Here is a 22,873-nt window from a genome sequence, read left to right on the forward strand (position 1 = left end):
TCTGGGTCTGTCTGCTGGTGGAAAAGGTAGAAAAAAGGCCTCGGAGAGCTGGGAAGCAGCACACAGGTGAACCAGGAGAAAGCTGAGAGTATTGCAAAAGAGGGAATGGCAAGGAACAAAATACACTTTCCTGCCTGTAAGGTTAACTCATGACTCCAGGAACGAGAGCCTAATTATTGTAAAGGAACTGAGATGGAGGGCTTATTTTTAATAAAGAATGACCACCCCAGATGGGACTTGAACCCACAATCCCTGGCTTAGGAGGCCAGTGCCTTATCCATTAGGCCACTGAGGCTATGGAGAAACAGTGAGAACATCATCTTAAACTGGATGACACCTCTCTCAGGCTACTTCAGCATCACTGGGAATCTTGGTTTGCTTCAAGTACTTTGTCAGGTAGCTTTCCTTGGCTCCTAGAATAAAAGCTGGAGTTTACTGCAGAGTGAAACATGAAAAGAAAGATGAAATAACTGTAAATTCCAGACATGTTAGACTGCCTATTGAATCATTCTTTAGAAAGGCAAAGAACTGTTCCATTTTCTATTTGAAGTCCTCTTTGGTAAGACATAAGAACATAAGAATTGCCGCTGCAGGCTCAGACGAGTGGTCCATTGTGCCCAGCTCTCCACTCCTGCGGCAGCCCCTGAGTCTGGCTTTACCTGCGTAAGTTCTGGTTCAGCAGGAAGTTGTCTAACTTTGTCTTGAATCCCTGGAGGGTATTAAGAACATAAGAATTGCCGCTGCTGGGTCAAACCAATGCTCCATCATGCCCAGCAGTCCGCTCATACGACGGCACTCTGGTCAAAAACCAGCACCTTATCTGAGACTAGTCCTACCAGGGTACCTCCTTGTTCATTATGAACTTGTCTAACTTTGTCTTGAATCCATGAAGGGTATTTTTCCCTATGACAGATTCCGGAAGAGCGTTCCAGTTTTCTACCACTCTCTCAGAAAAGAAGAACTTCCTTACGTTCGTACGGAATCTATCCCCTTTCAATTTTAGAGAATGCCCTTTCGTTCTCTCTACCGTGGAGAGGGTGAACATCCTGTCCTTATCTACTAAGTCTATTCCCTTCGTTACCTTGAATGTTTTGATCATGTCCCCTCTCAATCTCCTCTGTTCGCGGGAGAAAAGGCCCAGTTTCTCTAATCTTTCACTGTACGGCAACTCCTCCAGCACCTTAACCATCTTAGTCGCTCTTCTCTGGACCACCTCTAGTAGTACTGTGTCCTTCATGTACAGTGACCAATGCTGGACAAAGTACTTCAGGTCAGGGCGCACCATGGCCCAGTACAGCGGCATGATAACCAGTACAGAGGCATGATAACCTGTAAATTCCAGACATGTTAGACTGCCTATTGAATCATTCTTTAGAAAAGCAAAGAACTGTTCCATTTTCTATTTGAAGTCCTCTTTGGTAAGACATAAGAACATAAAAATTGCCGCTGCTGACTCGGACGAGTGGTCCATTGTGCCCAGCTCGCCGCTCCTGCAGCAGCCCTTAGGTCTATGACCAGTGCCCTGAGTCTTGTATTACTTGCGTACATTCTGGTTCAGCAGGGAGTTGTCTAACTTTGTCTTGAATCCCTGTAGGGTGTTAAGAACATAAGAATTGCCGCGGCTGGATCAAACCAATGGTTCATCATGCCCAGCAATCCGCTCACGCGGCGGCTCTCTGGTCAAAGACCAGCACCTATCTGAGACTAGTCCTACCAGCGTACATCCTTGTTCATTATGAACTTTGTCTTGAATCCCTGGAGGGTGTTTTCCCATATAACAGCCTCCGGAAGAGCGTTTCAGCTTTACAACACTCTCTGGGTGAAGATGAACTTCCTTACTTTTGTATGGAATCTATCACCTTTTAACTTTAGAGAGTGCCCTCTCGTTCTCCCTACATCGGAGAGGGTGAACAACCTGTCTTTATCTACTAAGTCTATTTCTTTCATTATCTTGAACGTTTCGATCAAGTCCCCTCAGTCTCCTCTTTTCAAGGGAGAAGAAGCTCAGTTTCTCTAATCTCTCACTGTATGACAACTCATCCAACCTCTTAACCATTTTAGTCGCTCTTCTCTGGACCCTTTCGAGTAGTACTTTGTCCTTCTTCAAGTACGGCGACCATAACTGGATGCACCAAGGCATTAGTAATGTTAACCTATGCAAGACGCATCACGGCATTAGCAATGTTGACCTATGGGAGATATCCAATGTGATTACACTTACAATAGGTCTTCACCATTTTGGGTCAGACATAAAATGGATTTTTGCGGTAAATATTGAATGGGAAAAGAGCCTTTTTGAGCAAGGTTCTTCAGTTAAAGAAGCCTCTCATTTTATTTTCTGCCATATTCTTGTCTTCCAGGCCAATGCCTTTCAAAATTCCTTCATTCCATTTAACGCCTCCAAATGTTCTTCATATATCTACTCCCATTCTGTGTGGAACTACTTCATTGGCTGACTGCTGAGACTGTTCTCCCGTTGTATGTGTACTTTTGGCTATTGGATTGGTGTCTGCTGTCTATTCCACATAGCCAACACCCCTTTAAATTGGGCCAATAAAATCTGCCTCACCTTCAGAGCGAAGGGTTTAATCTGTGTCTCTTTGCTGGAGGAAAAGGTAGAAAAAAGGCCTCGGAGAGCTGGGAAGCAGCAAAAAGGTGGACCAGGAGAGAGCTGAGACTATTGCAAAAGAGGGAATGGCAAGAAACATAGAACACCTTCCTGCCTGTAAGGTTAACTCATGACTCCAAGAACGAGAGCCTAATTATTGTAAAGGAACTGAGATGGAGGGCTTATTTTTAATAAAGAATGACCACCCCAGATGGGACTGGAACCCACAATCCCTGGCTTAGGAGGCCAGTGCCTTATCCATTAGGCCACTGAGGCTATGGAGAAACAGTGAGAACATCATCTTAAACTGGATGACACCTCTCTCAGGCTACTTCAGCATCACTGGGAATTTTGGTTTGCTTCAAGTACTTTGTCAGGTACCTTTCCTTGGCTCCTAGAATAAAAGCTGGAGTTTAATGCAGAGTGAAACATGAAAAGAAAAATTAAATAACTGTAAATTCCAGACATGTTAGACTGCCTATTGAATCATTCTTTAGAAAGGCAAAGAACTGTTCCATTTTCTATTTGAAGTCCTCTTTGGTAAGACATAAGAACATAAGAATTGCCGCTACTTGGTCAAACCAATGGTCCATCATGCCCAGCAATCGGCTCAAGCGGCAGCTCTCTGGTCAAAGACCAGCACCCTATCTGAGACTAGTCCTATCAGCGTACCTCCTTGTTCATTATGAACTTTGTTTTGAATCCCTGGAGGGTGTTTTCCCATATAACAGCCTCCGGAAGAGCGTTCCAGCTTTACAACACTCTCTGGGTGAAGATGAACTTCCTTACTTTTGTATGGAATCTATCACTTTTTAACTTTAGAGAGTGCTCTCTCGTTCTCCCTACATTGGAGAGGGTGAACAACCTGTCTTTATCTACTAAGTCTATTTCATTCATTATCTTGAACGTTTCGATCATGTCCCCTCAGTCTCCTCTTTTCAAGGGAGAAGAGGCCCAGTTTCTCTAATCTCTCACTGTATGACAACTCATCCAACCTCTTAACCATTTTAGTCGTTCTTCTCTGGACCCTTTCGAGTAGTACTTTGTCCTTCTTCAAATACGGCGACCAGAACCGGATTCATCAAGGCATTAGTAATGTTGACCTATGCAAGACGCATCAAGGCATTAGCAATGTTGACCTATGGGAGATATCCAATGTGATTACACTTACAATAGGTCTTCTCCATTTTGGGTCAGACATAAAATGGATTTTTGCGGTAAATATTGAATGGGAAAAGAGCCTTTTTGAGCAAGGTTCTTCAGTTAAAGAAGCCTCTCATTTTATTTTCTGCCATATTCTTGTCTTCCAGGCCAATGCACTTCAAAATTCCTTCATTCCATTTCCCGCCTCCAAATGTTCTTCATATATCTACTCCCATTCTGTGTGGAACTACTTCATTGGCTGACTCCTGAGACTGTTCTCCCGTTGTATGTGCCCTTTTGGCTATTGGATTGGTGTCTGCTGTCTTTTCCACATAGCCTACACCCCTTTAAATTGGGCCATCCTGCCTTACCTTCAGATGTCTTCAGAGTGAAGGGTTTAATCTGGGTCTGTCTGCTGAAGGAAAAGGTAGAAAAAAGGCCTCGGAGAGCTGGGAAGCAGCACACAGGTGAACCAGGAGAAAGCTGAGAGTATTGCAAAAGAGGGAATGGCAAGGAACAAAATACACTTTCCTGCCTGTAAGGTTAACTCATGACTCCAGGAACGAGAGCCTAATTATTGTAAAGGAACTGAGATGGAGGGCTTATTTTTAATAAAGAATGACCACCCCAGATGGGACTTGAACCCACAATCCCTGGCTTAGGAGGCCAGTGCCTTATCCATTAGGCCACTGAGGCTATGGAGAAACAGTGAGAACATCATCTTAAACTGGATGACACCTCTCTCAGGCTACTTCAGCATCACTGGGAATCTTGGTTTGCTTCAAGTACTTTGTCAGGTAGCTTTCCTTGGCTCCTAGAATAAAAGCTGGAGTTTACTGCAGAGAGAAACATGAAAAGAAAGATGAAATAACTGTAAATTCCAGACATGTTAGACTGCCTATTGAATCATTCTTTAGAAAGGCAAAGAACTGTTCCATTATCTATTTGAAGTCCTCTTTGGTAAGACATAAGAACATAAGAATTGCCGCGGCTGGGTCAGACCAATGGTCCATCATGCCCAGCAATCGGCTCAAGCGGCGGCTCTCTGGTCAAAGACCAGCACCCTATCTGAGACTAGTCCTATCAGCGTACCTCCTTGTTCATTATGAACTTTGTTTTGAATCCCTGGAGGGTGTTTTCCCATATAACAGCCTCCGGAAGAGCGTTCCAGCTTTACAACACTCTCTGGGTGAAGATGAACTTCCTTACTTTTGTATGGAATCTATCACCTTTTAACTTTAGAGAGTGCCCTCTCGTTCTCCCTACATTGGAGAGGGTGAACAACCTGTCTTTATCTACTAAGTCTATTTCATTCATTATCTTGAACGTTACGATCATGTCCCCTCAGTCTCCTCTTTTCAAGGGAGAAGAGGCCCAGTTTCTCTAATCTCTCACTGTATGACAACTCATCCAACCTCTTAACCATTTTAGTCATTCTTCTCTGGACCCTTTCGAGTAGTACTTTGTCCTTCTTCAAGTACGGCGACCAGAACCGGATTCATCAAGGCATTAGTAATGTTGACCTATGCAAGACGCATCAAGGCATTAGCAATGTTGACCTATGGGAGATATCCAATGTGATTACACTTACAATAGGTCTTCTCCATTTTGGGTCAGACATAAAATGGATTATTGCGGTAAATATTGAATAGGAAAAGAGCCTTTTTGAGCAAGGTTCTTCAGTTAAAGGAGCCTCTCATTTTATTTTCTGCCATATTCTTGTCTTCCAGGCCAATGCTCTTCAAAATTCCTTCATTCCATTTCCCGCCTCCAAATGTTCTTCATATATCTACTCCCATTCTGTGTGGAACTACTTCATTGGCTGACTGCTGAGACTGTTCTCCCGTTGTATGTGTACTTTTGGCTATTGGATTGGTGTCTGCTGTCTATTCCACATAGCCAACACCCCTTTAAATTGGGCCAATAAAATCTGCCTCACCTTCAGAGCGAAGGGTTTAATCTGTGTCTCTTTGCTGGAGGAAAAGGTAGAAAAAAGGCCTCGGAGAGCTGGGAAGCAGCAAAAAGGTGGACCAGGAGAGAGCTGAGACTATTGCAAAAGAGGGAATAGCAAGAAACATAGCACACCTTCCTGCCTGTAAGGTTAACTCATGACTCCAGGAACGAGAGCCTAATTATTGTAAAGGAACTGAGATGGAGGGCTTATTTTTATTAAAGAATGACCACCCCAGATGGGACTTGAACTTACAATCCCTGGCTTAGGAGACCAGTGCCTTATCCATTAGGCCACTGAGGCTATGGAGAAACAGTGAGAACATCATCTTAAACTGGATGACACCTCTCTCAGGCTACTTCAGCATCACTGGGAATCTTGGTTTGCTTCAAGTACTTTGTCAGGTAGCTTTCCTTGGCTCCTAGAATAAAAGCTGGAGTTTACTGCAGAGTGAAACATGAAAAGAAAGATGAAATAACTGTAAATTCCAGACATGTTAGACTGCCTATTGAATCATTCTTTAGAAAGGCAAAGAACTGTTCCATTTTCTATTTGAAGTCCTCTTTGGTAAGACATAAGAACATAAGAATTGCCGCTGCAGGCTCAGACGAGTGGTCCATTGTGCCCAGCTCTCCACTCCTGCGGCAGCCCCTGAGTCTGGCTTTACCTGCGTAAGTTCTGGTTCAGCAGGAAGTTGTCTAACTTTGTCTTGAATCCCTGGAGGGTATTAAGAACATAAGAATTGCCGCTGCTGGGTCAAACCAATGCTCCATCATGCCCAGCAGTCCGCTCATACGACGGCACTCTGGTCAAAAACCAGCACCTTATCTGAGACTAGTCCTACCGGCGTACCTCCTTGTTCATTATGAACTTGTCTAACTTTGTCTTGAATCCCTGAAGGGTATTTTTCCCTATGACAGATTCCGGAAGAGCGTTCCAGTTTTCTACCACTCTCTCAGAAAAGAAGAACTTCCTTAGGTTCGTACGGAATCTATCCCCTTTCAATTTTAGAGAGTGCCCTTTCGTTCTCTCTACCGTGGAGAGGGTGAACATCCTGTCCTTATCTACTAAGTCTATTCCCTTCGTTACCTTGAATGTTTTGATCATGTCCCCTCTCAATCTCCTCTGTTCGCGGGAGAAAAGGCCCAGTTTCTCTAATCTTTCACTGTACGGCAACTCCTCCAGCACCTTAACCATCTTAGTCGCTCTTCTCTGGACCACCTCTAGTAGTACTGTGTCCTTCATGTACAGTGACCAGTGCTGGACAAAGTACTTCAGGTCAGGGCGCACCATGGCCCAGTACAGCGGCATGATAACCAGTACAGAGGCATGATAACCTGTAAATTCCAGACATGTTAGACTGCCTATTGAATCATTCTTTAGAAAAGCAAAGAACTGTTCCATTTTCTATTTGAAGTCCTCTTTGGTAAGACATAAGAACATAAGAATTGCCGCTGCTGACTCGGACGAGTGGTCCATTGTGCCCAGCTCGCCGCTCCTGCAGCAGCCCTTAGGTCTATGACCAGTGCCCTGAGTCTTGTATTACTTGCATACATTCTGGTTCAGCAGGGAGTTGTCTAACTTTGTCTTGAATCCCTGTAGGGTGTTAAGAACATAAGAATTGCCGCGGCTGGGTCAGACCAATGGTTCATCATGCCCAGCAATCCGCTCACGCGGTGGCTCTCTGGTCAAAGACCAGCACCTATCTGAGACTAGTCCTACCAGCGTACATCCTTGTTCATTATGAACTTTGTCTTGAATCCCTGGAGGGTGTTTTCCCATATAACAGCCTCCGGAAGAGCGTTTCAGCTTTACAACACTCTCTGGGTGAAGATGAACTTCCTTACTTTTGTATGGAATCTATCACCTTTTAACTTTAGAGAGTGCCCTCTCGTTCTCCCTACATCGGAGAGGGTGAACAACCTGTCTTTATCTACTAAGTCTATTTCTTTCATTATCTTGAATGTTTCGATCAAGTCCCCTCAGTCTCCTCTTTTCAAGGGAGAAGAAGCCCAGTTTCTCTAATCTCTCACTGTATGACAACTCATCCAACCTCTTAACCATTTTAGTCGCTCTTCTCTGGACCCTTTCGAGTAGTACTTTGTCCTTCTTCAAGTACGGCGACCATAACTGGATGCATCAAGGCATTAGTAATGTTAACCTATGCAAGATGCATCACGGCATTAGCAATGTTGACCTATGGGAGATATCCAATGTGATTACACTTACAATAGGTCTTCTCCATTTTGGGTCAGACATAAAATGGATTTTTGCGGTAAATATTGAATGGGAAAAGAGCCTTTTTGAGCAAGGTTCTTCAGTTAAAGAAGCCTCTCATTTTATTTTCTGCCATATTCTTGTCTTCCAGGCCAATGCCCTTCAAAATTCCTTCATTCCATTTCCCGCCTCCAAATGTTCTTCATATATCTACTCCCATTCTGTGTGGAACTACTTCATTGGCTGACTGCTGAGACTGTTCTCCCGTTGTATGTGTACTTTTGGCTATTGGATTGGTGTCTGCTGTCTATTCCACATAGCCAACACCCCTTTAAATTGGGCCAATAAAATCTGCCTCACCTTCAGAGCGAAGGGTTTAATCTGTGTCTCTTTGCTGGAGGAAAAGGTAGAAAAAAGGCCTCGGAGAGCTGGGAAGCAGCAAAAAGGTGGACCAGGAGAGAGCTGAGACTATTGCAAAAGAGGGAATAGCAAGAAACATAGCACACCTTCCTGCCTGTAAGGTTAACTCATGACTCCAGGAACGAGAGCCTAATTATTGTAAAGGTACTGAGATGGAGGGCTTATTTTTAATAAAGAATGACCACCCCAGATGGGACTTGAACCCACAATCCCTGGCTTAGGAGGCCAGTGCCTTATCCATTAGGCCACTGAGGCTATGGAGAAACAGTGAGAACATCATCTTAAACTGGATGACACCTCTCTCAGGCTACTTCAGCATCACTGGGAATCTTGGTTTGCTTCAAGTACTTTGTCAGGTAGCTTTCCTTGGCTCCTAGAATAAAAGCTGGAGTTTACTGCAGAGTGAAACATGAAAAGAAAGATGAAATAACTGTAAATTCCAGACATGTTAGACTGCCTATTGAATCATTCTTTAGAAAGGCAAAGAACTGTTCCATTTTCTATTTGAAGTCCTCTTTGGTAAGACATAAGAACATAAGAATTGCCGCTGCAGGCTCAGACGAGTGGTCCATTGTGCCCAGCTCTCCACTCCTGCGGCAGCCCCTGAGTCTGGCTTTACCTGCGTAAGTTCTGGTTCAGCAGGAAGTTGTCTAACTTTGTCTTGAATCCCTGGAGGGTATTAAGAACATAAGAATTGCCGCTACTGGGTCAGACCAATGGTCCATCATGCCCAGCAATCGGCTCAAGCGGCAGCTCTCTGGTCAAGACCAGCACCCTATCTGAGACTAGTCCTATCAGCGTACCTCCTTGTTCATTATGAACTTTGTTTTGAATCCCTGGAGGGTGTTTTCCCATATAACAGCCTCCGGAAGAGCGTTCCAGCTTTACAACACTCTCTGGGTGAAGATGAACTTCCTTACTTTTGTATGGAATCTATCACCTTTTAACTTTAGAGAGTGCCCTCTCGTTCTCCCTACATTGGAGAGGGTGAACAACCTGTCTTTATCTACTAAGTCTATTTCATTCATTATCTTGAACGTTTCGATCATGTCCCCTCAGTCTCCTCTTTTCAAGGGAGAAGAGGCCCAGTTTCTCTAATCTCTCACTGTATGACAACTCATCCAACCTCTTAACCATTTTAGTCATTCTTCTCTGGACCCTTTCGAGTAGTACTTTGTCCTTCTTCAAGTACGGCGACCAGAACCGGATTCATCAAGGCATTAGTAATGTTGACCTATGCAAGACGCATCAAGGCATTAGCAATGTTGACCTATGGGAGATATCCAATGTGATTACACTTACAATAGGTCTTCTCCATTTTGGGTCAGACATAAAATGGATTATTGCGGTAAATATTGAATGGGAAAAGAGCCTTTTTGAGCAAGGTTCTTCAGTTAAAGAAGCCTCTCATTTTATTTTCTGCCATATTCTTGTCTTCCAGGCCAATGCCCTTCAAAATTCCTTCATTCCATTTCCCGCCTCCAAATGTTCTTCATATATCTACTCCCATTCTGTGTGGAACTACTTCATTGGCTGACTCCTGAGACTGTTCTCCCGTTGTATGTGCCCTTTTGGCTATTGGATTGGTGTCTGCTGTCTTTTCCACATAGCCTACACCCCTTTAAATTGGGCCATCCTGCCTTACCTTCAGATGTCTTCAGAGTGAAGGGTTTAATCTGGGTCTGTCTGCTGGTGGAAAAGGTAGAAAAAAGGCCTCGGAGAGCTGGGAAGCAGCACACAGGTGAACCAGGAGAAAGCTGAGAGTATTGCAAAAGAGGGAATGGCAAGGAACAAAATACACTTTCCTGCCTGTAAGGTTAACTCATGACTCCAGGAACGAGAGCCTAATTATTGTAAAGGAACTGAGATGGAGGGCTTATTTTTAATAAAGAATGACCACCCCAGATGGGACTTGAACCCACAATCCCTGGCTTAGGAGGCCAGTGCCTTATCCATTAGGCCACTGAGGCTATGGAGAAACAGTGAGAACATCATCTTAAACTGGATGACACCTCTCTCAGGCTACTTCAGCATCACTGGGAATCTTGGTTTGCTTCAAGTACTTTGTCAGGTAGCTTTCCTTGGCTCCTAGAATAAAAGCTGGAGTTTACTGCAGAGTGAAACATGAAAAGAAAGATGAAATAACTGTAAATTCCAGACATGTTAGACTGCCTATTGAATCATTCTTTAGAAAGGCAAAGAACTGTTCCATTTTCTATTTGAAGTCCTCTTTGGTAAGACATAAGAACATAAGAATTGCCGCTGCAGGCTCAGACGAGTGGTCCATTGTGCCCAGCTCTCCACTCCTGCGGCAGCCCCTAAGTCTGGCTTTACCTGCGTAAGTTCTGGTTCAGCAGGAAGTTGTCTAACTTTGTCTTGAATCCCTGGAGGGTATTAAGAACATAAGAATTGCCGCTGCTGGGTCAAACCAATGCTCCATCATGCCCAGCAGTCCGCTCATACGACGGCACTCTGGTCAAAAACCAGCACCTTATCTGAGACTAGTCCTACCGGCGTACCTCCTTGTTCATTATGAACTTGTCTAACTTTGTCTTGAATCCCTGAAGGGTATTTTTCCCTATGACAGATTCCGGAAGAGCGTTCCAGTTTTCTACCACTCTCTCAGAAAAGAAGAACTTCCTTACGTTCGTACGGAATCTATCCCCTTTCAATTTTAGAGAGTGCCCTTTCGTTCTCTCTACCGTGGAGAGGGTGAACATCCTGTCCTTATCTACTAAGTCTATTCCCTTCGTTACCTTGAATGTTTTGATCATGTCCCCTCTCAATCTCCTCTGTTCGCGGGAGAAAAGGCCCAGTTTCTCTAATCTTTCACTGTACGGCAACTCCTCCAGCACCTTAACCATCTTAGTCGCTCTTCTCTGGACCACCTCTAGTAGTACTGTGTCCTTCATGTACAGTGACCAGTGCTGGACAAAGTACTTCAGGTCAGGGCGCACCATGGCCCAGTACAGCGGCATGATAACCAGTACAGAGGCATGATAACCTGTAAATTCCAGACATGTTAGACTGCCTATTGAATCATTCTTTAGAAAAGCAAAGAACTGTTCCATTTTCTATTTGAAGTCCTCTTTGGTAAGACATAAGAACATAAGAATTGCCGCTGCTGACTCGGACGAGTGGTCAATTGTGCCCAGCTCGCCGCTCCTGCAGCAGCCCTTAGGTCTATGACCAGTGCCCTGAGTCTTGTATTACTTGCGTACATTCTGGTTCAGCAGGGAGTTGTCTAACTTTGTCTTGAATCCCTGTAGGGTGTTAAGAACATAAGAATTGCCGCGGCTGGGTCAGACCAATGGTTCATCATGCCCAGCAATCCGCTCACGCGGCGGCTCTCTGGTCAAAGACCAGCACCTATCTGAGACTAGTCCTACCAGCGTACACCCTTGTTCATTATGAACTTTGTCTTGAATCCCTGGAGGGTGTTTTCCCATATAACAGCCTCCGGAAGAGCGTTTCAGCTTTACAACACTCTCTGGGTGAAGATGAACTTCCTTACTTTTGTATGGAATCTATCACCTTTTAACTTTAGAGAGTGCCCTCTCGTTCTCCCTACATCGGAGAGGGTGAACAACCTGTCTTTATCTACTAAGTCTATTTCTTTCATTATCTTGAACGTTTCGATCAAGTCCCCTCAGTCTCCTCTTTTCAAGGGAGAAGAAGCTCAGTTTCTCTAATCTCTCACTGTATGACAACTCATCCAACCTCTTAACCATTTTAGTCGCTCTTCTCTGGACCCTTTCGAGTAGTACTTTGTCCTTCTTCAAGTACGGCGACCATAACTGGATGCATCAAGGCATTAGTAATGTTAACCTATGCAAGACGCATCACGGCATTAGCAATGTTGACCTATGGGAGATATCCAATGTGATTACACTTACAATAGGTCTTCTCCATTTTGGGTCAGACATAAAATGGATTTTTGCGGTAAATATTGAATGGGAAAAGAGCCTTTTTGAGCAAGGTTCTTCAGTTAAAGAAGCCTCTCATTTTATTTTCTGCCATATTCTTGTCTTCCAGGCCAATGCCCTTCAAAATTCCTTCATTCCATTTCCCGCCTCCAAATGTTCTTCATATAACTACTCCCATTCTGTGTGGAACTACTTCATTGGTTTACTGCTGAGACTGTTCTCCCGTTGTATGTGTACTTTTGGCTATTGGATTGGTGTCTGCTGTCTATTCCACATAGCCAACACCCCTTTAAATTGGGCCAATAAAATCTGCCTCACCTTCAGAGCGAAGGGTTTAATCTGTGTCTCTTTGCTGGAGGAAAAGGTAGAAAAAAGGCCTCGGAGAGCTGGGAAGCAGCAAAAAGGTGGACCAGGAGAGAGCTGAGACTATTGCAAAAGAGGGAATGGCAAGAAACATAGCACACCTTCCTGCCTGTAAGGTTAACTCATGACTCCAAGAAAGAGAGCCTAATTATTGTAAAGGAACTGAGATGGAGGGCTTATTTTTAATAAAGAATGACCACCCCAAATGGGACTTGAACCCACAATCCCTGGCTTAGGAGGCCAGTGCCTTATCCATTAGGCCACTGAGGCTATGGTGAAACAGTGAGAACATCATCTTAAACTGGATGACACCTCTCTCAGGCTACTTCAGCATCACTGGGAATCTTGGTTTCCTTCAAGTACTTTGTCAGGTAGCTTTCCTTGGCTCCTAGAATAAAAGCTGGAATTTACTGCAGAGTGAAACATGAAAAGAAAGATGAAATAACTGTAAATTCCAGACATGTTAGACTGCCTATTGAATCATTCTTTAGAAAGGCAAAGAACTGTTCCATTTTCTATTTGAAGTCCTCTTTGGTAAGACATAAGAACATAAGAATTGCCGCTACTGGGTCAAACCAATGGTCCATCATGCCCAGCAATCGGCTCAAGCGGCAGCTCTCTGGTCAAAGACCAGCACCCTATCTGAGACTAGTCCTATCAGCGTACCTCCTTGTTCATTATCAACTTTGTTTTGAATCCCTGGAGGGTGTTTTCCCATATAACAGCCTCCGGAAGAGCGTTCCAGCTTTACAACACTCTCTGGGTGAAGATGAACTTCCTTACTTTTGTATGGAATCTATCACTTTTTAACTTTAGAGAGTGCTCTCTCGTTCTCCCTACATTGGAGAGGGTGAACAACCTGTCTTTATCTACTAAGTCTATTTCATTCATTATCTTGAACGTTTCGATCATGTCCCCTCAGTCTCCTCTTTTCAAGGGAGAAGAGGCCCAGTTTCTCTAATCTCTCACTGTATGACAACTCATCCAACCTCTTAACCATTTTAGTCGTTCTTCTCTGGACCCTTTCGAGTAGTACTTTGTCCTTCTTCAAATACGGCGAACAGAACCGGATTCATCAAGGCATTAGTAATGTTGACCTATGCAAGACGCATCAAGGCATTAGCAATGTTGACCTATGGGAGATATCCAATGTGATTACACTTACAATAGGTCTTCTCCATTTTGGGTCAGACATAAAATGGATTTTTGCGGTAAATATTGAATGGGAAAAGAGCCTTTTTGAGCAAGGTTCTTCAGTTAAAGAAGCCTCTCATTTTATTTTCTGCCATATTCTTGTCTTCCAGGCCAATGCCCTTCAAAATTCCTTCATTCCATTTCCCGCCTCCAAATGTTCTTCATATATCTACTCCCATTCTGTGTGGAACTACTTCATTGGCTGACTCCTGAGACTGTTCTCCCGTTGTATGTGCCCTTTTGGCTATTGGATTGGTGTCTGCTGTCTTTTCCACATAGCCTACACCCCTTTAAATTGGGCCATCCTGCCTTACCTTCAGATGTCTTCAGAGTGAAGGGTTTAATCTGGGTCTGTCTGCTGGAGGAAAAGGTAGAAAAAAGGCCTCGGAGAGCTGGGAAGCAGAACACAGGTGAACCAGGAGAAAGCTGAGAGTATTGCAAAAGAGGGAATGGCAAGGAACAAAATACACTTTCCTGCCTGTAAGGTTAACTCATGACTCCAGGAACGAGAGCCTAATTATTGTAAAGGAACTGAGATGGAGGGCTTATTTTTAATAAAGAATGACCACCCCAGATGGGACTTGAACCCACAATCCCTGGCTTAGGAGGCCAGTGCCTTATCCATTAGGCCACTGAGGCTATGGAGAAACAGTGAGAACATCATCTTAAACTGGATGACACCTCTCTCAGGCTACTTCAGCATCACTGGGAATCTTGGTTTGCTTCAAGTACTTTGTCAGGTAGCTTTCCTTGGCTCCTAGAATAAAAGCTGGAGTTTACTGCAGAGTGAAACATGAAAAGAAAGATGAAATAACTGTAAATTCCAGACATGTTAGACTGCCTATTGAATCATTCTTTAGAAAGGCAAAGAACTGTTCCATTTTCTATTTGAAGTCCTCTTTGGTAAGACATAAGAATTGCCGCTGCAGGCTCAGACGAGTGGTCCATTGTGCCCAGCTCTCCACTCCTGCGGCAGCCCCTGAGTCTGGCTTTACCTGCGTAAGTTCTGGTTCAGCAGGAAGTTGTCTAACTTTGTCTTGAATCCCTGGAGGGTATTAAGAACATAAGAATTGCCGCTGCTGGGTCAAACCAATGCTCCATCATGCCCAGCAGTCCGCTCATACGACGGCACTCTGGTCAAAAACCAGCACCTTATCTGAGACTAGTCCTACCGGCGTACCTCCTTGTTCATTATGAACTTGTCTAACTTTGTCTTGAATCCCTGAAGGGTATTTTTCCCTATGACAGATTCCGGAAGAGCGTTCCAGTTTTCTACCACTCTCTCAGAAAAGAAGAACTTCCTTACGTTCGTACGGAATCTATCCCCTTTCAATTTTAGAGAGTGCCCTTTCGTTCTCTCTACCGTGGAGAGGGTGAACATCCTGTCCTTATCTACTAAGTCTATTCCCTTCGTTACCTTGAATGTTTTGATCATGTCCCCTCTCAATCTCCTCTGTTCGCGGGAGAAAAGGCCCAGTTTCTCTAATCTTTCACTGTACGGCAACTCCTCCAGCACCTTAACCATCTTAGTCGCTCTTCTCTGGACCACCTCTAGTAGTACTGTGTCCTTCATGTACAGTGACCAGTGCTGGACAAAGTACTTCAGGTCAGGGCGCACCATGGCCCAGTACAGCGGCATGATAACCAGTACAGAGGCATGATAACCTGTAAATTCCAGACATGTTAGACTGCCTATTGAATCATTCTTTAGAAAAGCAAAGAACTGTTCCATTTTCTATTTGAAGTCCTCTTTGGTAAGACATAAGAACATAAGAATTGCCGCTGCTGACTCGGACGAGTGGTCAATTGTGCCAGCTCGCCGCTCCTGCAGCAGCCCTTAGGTCTATGACCAGTGCCCTGAGTCTTGTATTACTTGCGTACATTCTGGTTCAGCAGGGAGTTGTCTAACTTTGTCTTGAATCCCTGTAGGGTGTTAAGAACATAAGAATTGTCGCGGCTGGGTCAGACCAATGGTTCATCATGCCCAGCAATCCGCTCACGCGGCGGCTCTCTGGTCAAAGACCAGCACCTATCTGAGACTAGTCCTACCAGCGTACACCCTTGTTCATTATGAACTTTGTCTTGAATCCCTGGAGGGTGTTTTCCCATATAACAGCCTCCGGAAGAGCGTTTCAGCTTTACAACACTCTCTGGGTGAAGATGAACTTCCTTACTTTTGTATGGAATCTATCACCTTTTAACTTTAGAGAGTGCCCTCTCGTTCTCCCTACATCGGAGAGGGTGAACAACCTGTCTTTATCTACTAAGTCTATTTCTTTCATTATCTTGAACGTTTCGATCAAGTCCCCTCAGTCTCCTCTTTTCAAGGGAGAAGAAGCTCAGTTTCTCTAATCTCTCACTGTATGACAACTCATCCAACCTCTTAACCATTTTAGTCGCTCTTCTCTGGACCCTTTCGAGTAGTACTTTGTCCTTCTTCAAGTACGGCGACCATAACTGGATGCATCAAGGCATTAGTAATGTTAACCTATGCAAGACGCATCACGGCATTAGCAATGTTGACCTATGGGAGATATCCAATGTGATTACACTTACAATAGGTCTTCTCCATTTTGGGTCAGACATAAAATGGATTTTTGCGGTAAATATTGAATGGGAAAAGAGCCTTTTTGAGCAAGGTTCTTCAGTTAAAGAAGCCTCTCATTTTATTTTCTGCCATATTCTTGTCTTCCAGGCCAATGCCCTTCAAAATTCCTTCATTCCATTTCCCGCCTCCAAATGTTCTTCATATATCTACTCCCATTCTGTGTGGAACTACTTCATTGGCTGACTGCTGAGACTGTTCTCCCGTTGTATGTGTACTTTTGGCTATTGGATTGGTGTCTGCTGTCTTTTCCACATAGCCTACACCCCTTTAAATTGGGCCATCCTGCCTTACCTTCAGATGTCTTCAGAGTGAAGGGTTTAATCTGGGTCTGTCTGCTGGAGGAAAAGGTAGAAAAAAGGCCTCGGAGAGCTGGGAAGCAGCACACAGGTGAACCAGGAGAAAGCTGAGAGTATTGCAAAAGAGGGAATGGCAAGGAACAAAATACACTTTCCTGCCTGTAAGGTTAACTCATGACTCCAGGAACGAGAGCCTAATTATTGTAAAGGAACTGAGATGGAGGGCTTATTTTTAATAAAGAATGACCACCCCAAATGGGACTTGAACCCACAATCCCTGGCTTAGGAGGCCAGTGCCTTATCCATTAGGCCACTGAGGCTATGGAGAAACAGTGAGAACATCATCTTAAACTGGATGACACCTCTCTCAGGCTACTTCAGCATCACTGGGAATCTTGGTTTGCTTCAAGTACTTTGTCAGGTAGCTTTCCTTGGCTCCTAGAATAAAAGCTGGAGTTTACTGCAGAGTGAAACATGAAAAGAAAGATGAAATAACTGTAAATTCCAGACATGTTAGACTGCCTATTGAATCATTCTTTAGAAAGGCAAAGAACTGTTCCATTATCTATTTGAAGTCCTCTTTGGTAAGACATAAGAACATAAGAATTGCCGCGGCTGGGTCAGACCAATGGTCCATCATGCCCAGCAATCGGCTCAAGCGGCGGCTCTCTGGTCAAAGACCAGCACCCTATCTGAGACTAGTCCTATCAGCGTACCTCCTTGTTCATTATGAACTTTGTTTTGAATCCCTGGAGGGTGTTTTCCCATATAACAGCCTCCGGAAGAGCGTTCCAGCTTTACAACACTCTCTGGGTGAAGATGAACTTCCTTACTTTTGTATGGAATCTATCACTTTTTAACTTTAGAGAGTGCTCTCTCGTTCTCCCTACATTGGAGAGGGTGAACAACCTGTCTTTATCTACTAAGTCTATTTCATTCATTATCTTGAACGTTTCGATCATGTCCCCTCAGTCTCCTCTTTTCAAGGGAGAAGAGGCCCAGTTTCTCTAATCTCTCACTGTATGACAACTCATCCAACCTCTTAACCATTTTAGTCGTTCTTCTCTGGACCCTTTCGAGTAGTACTTTGTCCTTCTTCAAGTACGGTGACCAGAACCGGATTCATCAAGGCATTAGTAATGTTGACCTATGCAAGACGCATCAAGGCATTAGCAATGTTGACCTATGGGAGATATCCAATGTGATTACACTTACAATAGGTCTTCTCCATTTTGGGTCAGACATAAAATGGATTTTTGCGGTAAATATTGAATGGGAAAAGAGCCTTTTTGAGCAAGGTTCTTCAGTTAAAGAAGCCTCTCATTTTATTTTCTGCCATATTCTTGTCTTCCAGGCCAATGCCCTTCAAAATTCCTTCATTCCATTTCCCGCCTCCAAATGTTCTTCATATATCTACTCCCATTCTGTGTGGAACTACTTCATTGGCTGACTCCTGAGACTGTTCTCCCGTTGTATGTGCCCTTTTGGCTATTGGATTGGTGTCTGCTGTCTTTTCCACATAGCCTACACCCCTTTAAATTGGGCCATCCTGCCTTACCTTCAGATGTCTTCAGAGTGAAGGGTTTAATCTGGGTCTGTCTGCTGGAGGAAAAGGTAGAAAAAAGGCCTCGGAGAGCTGGGAAGCAGCACACAGGTGAACCAGGAGAAAGCTGAGAGTATTGCAAAAGAGGGAATGGCAAGGAACAAAATACACTTTCCTGCCTGTAAGGTTAACTCATGACTCCAGGAACGAGAGCCTAATTATTGTAAAGGAACTGAGATGGAGGGCTTATTTTTAATAAAGAATGACCACCCCAGATGGGACTTGAACCCACAATCCCTGGCTTAGGAGACCAGTGCCTTATCCATTAGGCCACTGAGGCTATGGAGAAACAGTGAGAACATCATCTTAAACTGGATGACACCTCTCTCAGGCTACTTCAGCATCACTGGGAATCTTGGTTTGCTTCAAGTACTTTGTCAGGTAGCTTTCCTTGGCTCCTAGAATAAAAGCTGGAGTTTACTGCAGAGTGAAACATGAAAAGAAAGATGAAATAACTGTAAATTTCAGACATGTTAGACTGCCTATTGAATCATTCTTTAGAAAGGCAAAGAACTATTCCATTATCTATTTGAAGTCCTCTTTGGTAAGACATAAGAACATAAGAATTGCCGCGGCTGGGTCAGACCAATGGTCCATCATGCCCAGCAATCGGCTCAAGCGGCGGCTCTCTGGTCAAAGACCAGCACCCTATCTGAGACTAGTCCTATCAGCGTACCTCCTTGTTCATTATCAACTTTGTTTTGAATCCCTGGAGGGTGTTTTCCCATATAACAGCCTCCGGAAGAGCGTTCCAGCTTTACAACACTCTCTGGGTGAAGATGAACTTCCTTACTTTTGTATGTAATCTATCACTTTTTAACTTTAGAGAGTGCTCTCTCGTTCTCCCTACATTGGAGAGGGTGAACAACCTGTCTTTATCTACTAAGTCTATTTCATTCATTATCTTGAACGTTTCGATCATGTCCCCTCAGTCTCCTCTTTTCAAGGGAGAAGAGGCCCAGTTTCTCTAATCTCTCACTGTATGACAACTCATCCAACCTCTTAACCATTTTAGTCGTTCTTCTCTGGACCCTTTCGAGTAGTACTTTGTCCTTCTTCAAATACGGCGAACAGAACCGGATTCATCAAGGCATTAGTAATGTTGACCTATGCAAGACGCATCAAGGCATTAGCAATGTTGACCTATGGGAGATATCCAATGTGATTACACTTACAATAGGTCTTCTCCATTTTGGGTCAGACATAAAATGGATTTTGCGGTAAATATTGAATGGGAAAAGAGCCTTTTTGAGCAAGGTTCTTCAGTTAAAGAAGCCTCTCATTTTATTTTCTGCCATATTCTTGTCTTCCAGGCCAATGCCCTTCAAAATTCCTTCATTCCATTTCCCGCCTCCAAATGTTCTTCATATATCTACTCCCATTCTGTGTGGAACTACTTCATTGGCTGACTCCTGAGACTGTTCTCCCGTTGTATGTGCCCTTTTGGCTATTGGATTGGTGTCTGCTGTCTTTTCCACATAGCCTACACCCCTTTAAATTGGGCCATCCTGCCTTACCTTCAGATGTCTTCAGAGTGAAGGGTTTAATCTGGGTCTGTCTGCTGGAGGAAAAGGTAGAAAAAAGGCCTCGGAGAGCTGGGAAGCAGCACACAGGTGAACCAGGAGAAAGCTGAGAGTATTGCAAAAGAGGGAATGGCAAGGAACAAAATACACTTTCCTGCCTGTAAGGTTAACTCATGACTCCAGGAACGAGAGCCTAATTATTGTAAAGGAACTGAGATGGAGGGCTTATTTTTAATAAAGAATGACCACCCCAGATGGGACTTGAACCCACAATCCCTGGCTTAGGAGGCCAGTGCCTTATCCATTAGGCCACTGAGGTTATGGAGAAACAGTGAGAACATCATCTTAAACTGGATGACACCTCTCTCAGGCTACTTCAGCATCACTGGGAATCTTGGTTTGCTTCAAGTACTTTGTCAGGTAGCTTTCCTTGGCTCCTAGAATAAAAGCTGGAGTTTACTGCAGAGTGAAACATGAAAAGAAAGATGAAATAACTGTAAATTCCAGACATGTTAGACTGCCTATTGAATCATTCTTTAGAAAGGCAAAGAACTGTTCCATTTTCTATTTGAAGTCCTCTTTGGTAAGACATAAGAATTGCCGCTGCAGGCTCAGACGAGTGGTCCATTGTGCCCAGCTCTCCACTCCTGCGGCAGCCCCTGAGTCTGGCTTTACCTGCGTAAGTTCTGGTTCAGCAGGAAGTTGTCTAATTTTGTCTTGAATCCCTGGAGGGTATTAAGAACATAAGAATTGCCGTTGCTGGGTCAGACCAAAGGTCCATCATGCCCAGCAGTCCGCTCATACGACGGCACTCTGGTCAAAAACCAGCACCTTATCTGAGACTAGTCATAAGAACATAAGAACATAAGTCCCACCTGCGTACCTCCTTGTTCATTATGAACTTGTCTAACTTTGTCTTGAATCCCTGAAGGGTATTTTTCCCTATGACAGATTCCGGAAGAGCGTTCCAGTTTTCTACCACTCTCTCAGAAAAGAAGAACTTCCTTACGTTCGTACGGAATCTATCCCCTTTCAATTTTAGAGAGTGCCCTTTCGTTCTCTCTACCGTGGAGAGGGTGAACATCCTGTCCTTATCTACTAAGTCTATTCCCTTCATTACCTTGAATGTTTCAATCATGTTCCCTCTCAATCTCCTCTATTCTAGGGAGAAAAGGCCCAGTTTCTCTAATCTTTCACTGAACGGCAACTCCTCCAGCACCTTAAACATCTTAGTCGCTCTTCTGTGGACCTTCTCGAGTAGTACCGTGTCCTTCTTCATGTACAGTGACCAGTGCTGGACGCAGTACTTCAGGTCAGGGCGCACCATGGCCCAGTACAGTGGCATGATAACCTTCTCCGATGTGTTCGTCATCCCCTTCTTTATCATTCCTAGCATTCTGTTCGCCCTTTTTGCCTTATTCCCTATAACAACCTTGGGAAGAGGGTTCCAGTTTTACACAACTCTCTGGGTAAAGATGAATTTCTTTATGTTTGATCGGGCTCTATCGCCTTTTAAATTTAGAGAGTGCCCTCTCGTTCTGCCTCGGAGAGAGTGAACAACCTGTCTTTATCTATTAAATCTATTCCCTTCATTATCTTGAACATTTCGATCATGTCCCCTCGGTCTCCTCTTTTCAATGAAGAAGAGGACCAGTTTCTCTAATCTCTCACTGTACGACAACTCCTCCAGCCCCTTAACCATTTTAGTCGCTCTTCTCAGGACCCTTTTGAGTAGTACTTTATCCTTCTTCAAGTACGGCGACCAGAGCTGGATGCATCAAGACATTAGTAATGTTGACCTATGGGAGATATCTAATGTGATTGCACTTACAATAGGTCTTCTCCATTTTGGGTTAGACATAAAATGGATTTTTGCGGTAAATATTGAATGGGAAAAGAGCCTTTTTGAGCAAGGTTCTTCAGTTAAAGAAGCCTCTCATTTTATTTTCTGCTATATTCTTCTCTTCCAGGCCAATGCCCTTCAAAATTCCTTCATTCCATTTCCCGCCTCCAAATGTTCTTCATATATCTACTCCCATTCTGTGTGGAACTACTTCATTGGCTGACTGCTGAGACTGTTCTCCCGTTGTATGTGTACTTTTGGCTATTGGATTGGTGTCTGCTGTCTATTCCACATAGCCAACACCCCTTTAAATTGGGCCAATAAAATCTGCCTCACCTTCAGAGCGAAGGGTTTAATCTGTGTCTCTTTGCTGGAGGAAAAGGTAGAAAAAAGGCCTCGGAGAGCTGGGAAGCAGCAAAAAGGTGGACCAGGAGAGAGCTGAGACTATTGCAAAAGAGGGAATGGCAAGAAACATAGCACACCTTCCTGCCTGTAAGGTTAACTCATGACTCCAAGAACGAGAGCCTAATTATTGTAAAGGAACTGAGATGGAGGGCTTATTTTTAATAAAGAATGACCACCCCAAATGGGACTTGAACCCACAATCCCTGGCTTAGGAGGCCAGTGCCTTATCCATTAGGCCACTGAGGCTATGGTGAAACAGTGAGAACATCATCTTAAACTGGATGACACCTCTCTCAGGCTACTTCAGCATCACTGGGAATCTTGGTTTGCTTCAAGTACTTTGTCAGGTAGCTTTCCTTGGCTCCTAGAATAAAAGCTGGAGTTTACTGCAGAGTGAAACATGAAAAGAAAGATGAAATAACTGTAAATTCCAGACATGTTAGACTGCCTATTGAATCATTCTTTAGAAAGGCAAAGAACTGTTCCATTATCTATTTGAAGTCCTCTTTGGTAAGACATAAGAACATAAGAATTGCCGCGGCTGGGTCAGACCAATGGTCCATCATGCCCAGCAATCGGCTCAAGCGGCGGCTCTCTGGTCAAAGACCAGCACCCTATCTGAGACTAGTCCTATCAGCGTACCTCCTTGTTCATTATGAACTTTGTTTTGAATCCCTGGAGGGTGTTTTCCCATATAACAGCCTCCGGAAGAGCGTTCCAGCTTTACAACACTCTCTGGGTGAAGATGAACTTCCTTACTTTTGTATGGAATC

The 22,873-nt window shown here is 44.0% G+C and overlaps 11 non-coding genes across 11 annotated transcripts; all 11 read right to left on the reverse strand.

Annotated features, from left to right (window-relative positions):
• Nucleotides 1–222: 222 nt before the first annotated feature.
• On the reverse strand, nucleotides 223–295 carry TRNAR-CCU. Its single transcript has one exon. It is a non-coding gene; the product is annotated as a tRNA-Arg (tRNA).
• A 2,516-nt stretch (nucleotides 296–2,811) lies between these two features.
• TRNAR-CCU lies at nucleotides 2,812–2,884 on the reverse strand. The gene has a single exon. It is a non-coding gene; the product is annotated as a tRNA-Arg (tRNA).
• Nucleotides 2,885–4,374: 1,490 nt separating this feature from the next.
• Nucleotides 4,375–4,447, reverse strand: TRNAR-CCU. Its single transcript has one exon. It is a non-coding gene; the product is annotated as a tRNA-Arg (tRNA).
• A 4,074-nt stretch (nucleotides 4,448–8,521) lies between these two features.
• TRNAR-CCU lies at nucleotides 8,522–8,594 on the reverse strand. Its single transcript has one exon. It is a non-coding gene; the product is annotated as a tRNA-Arg (tRNA).
• A 1,642-nt stretch (nucleotides 8,595–10,236) lies between these two features.
• On the reverse strand, nucleotides 10,237–10,309 carry TRNAR-CCU. Its single transcript has one exon. It is a non-coding gene; the product is annotated as a tRNA-Arg (tRNA).
• A 2,516-nt stretch (nucleotides 10,310–12,825) lies between these two features.
• On the reverse strand, nucleotides 12,826–12,898 carry TRNAR-CCU. Its single transcript has one exon. It is a non-coding gene; the product is annotated as a tRNA-Arg (tRNA).
• Nucleotides 12,899–14,388: 1,490 nt separating this feature from the next.
• TRNAR-CCU lies at nucleotides 14,389–14,461 on the reverse strand. Its single transcript has one exon. It is a non-coding gene; the product is annotated as a tRNA-Arg (tRNA).
• Nucleotides 14,462–16,973: 2,512 nt separating this feature from the next.
• Nucleotides 16,974–17,046, reverse strand: TRNAR-CCU. Its single transcript has one exon. It is a non-coding gene; the product is annotated as a tRNA-Arg (tRNA).
• A 1,490-nt stretch (nucleotides 17,047–18,536) lies between these two features.
• TRNAR-CCU lies at nucleotides 18,537–18,609 on the reverse strand. Its single transcript has one exon. It is a non-coding gene; the product is annotated as a tRNA-Arg (tRNA).
• A 1,489-nt stretch (nucleotides 18,610–20,098) lies between these two features.
• TRNAR-CCU lies at nucleotides 20,099–20,171 on the reverse strand. Its single transcript has one exon. It is a non-coding gene; the product is annotated as a tRNA-Arg (tRNA).
• Nucleotides 20,172–22,273: 2,102 nt separating this feature from the next.
• TRNAR-CCU lies at nucleotides 22,274–22,346 on the reverse strand. Its single transcript has one exon. It is a non-coding gene; the product is annotated as a tRNA-Arg (tRNA).
• Nucleotides 22,347–22,873: the final 527 nt, after the last annotated feature.

This window comes from Geotrypetes seraphini, chromosome 3, assembly GCF_902459505.1.
Source record: "Geotrypetes seraphini chromosome 3, aGeoSer1.1, whole genome shotgun sequence".
Lineage (NCBI taxonomy): Eukaryota > Metazoa > Chordata > Amphibia > Gymnophiona > Dermophiidae > Geotrypetes > Geotrypetes seraphini.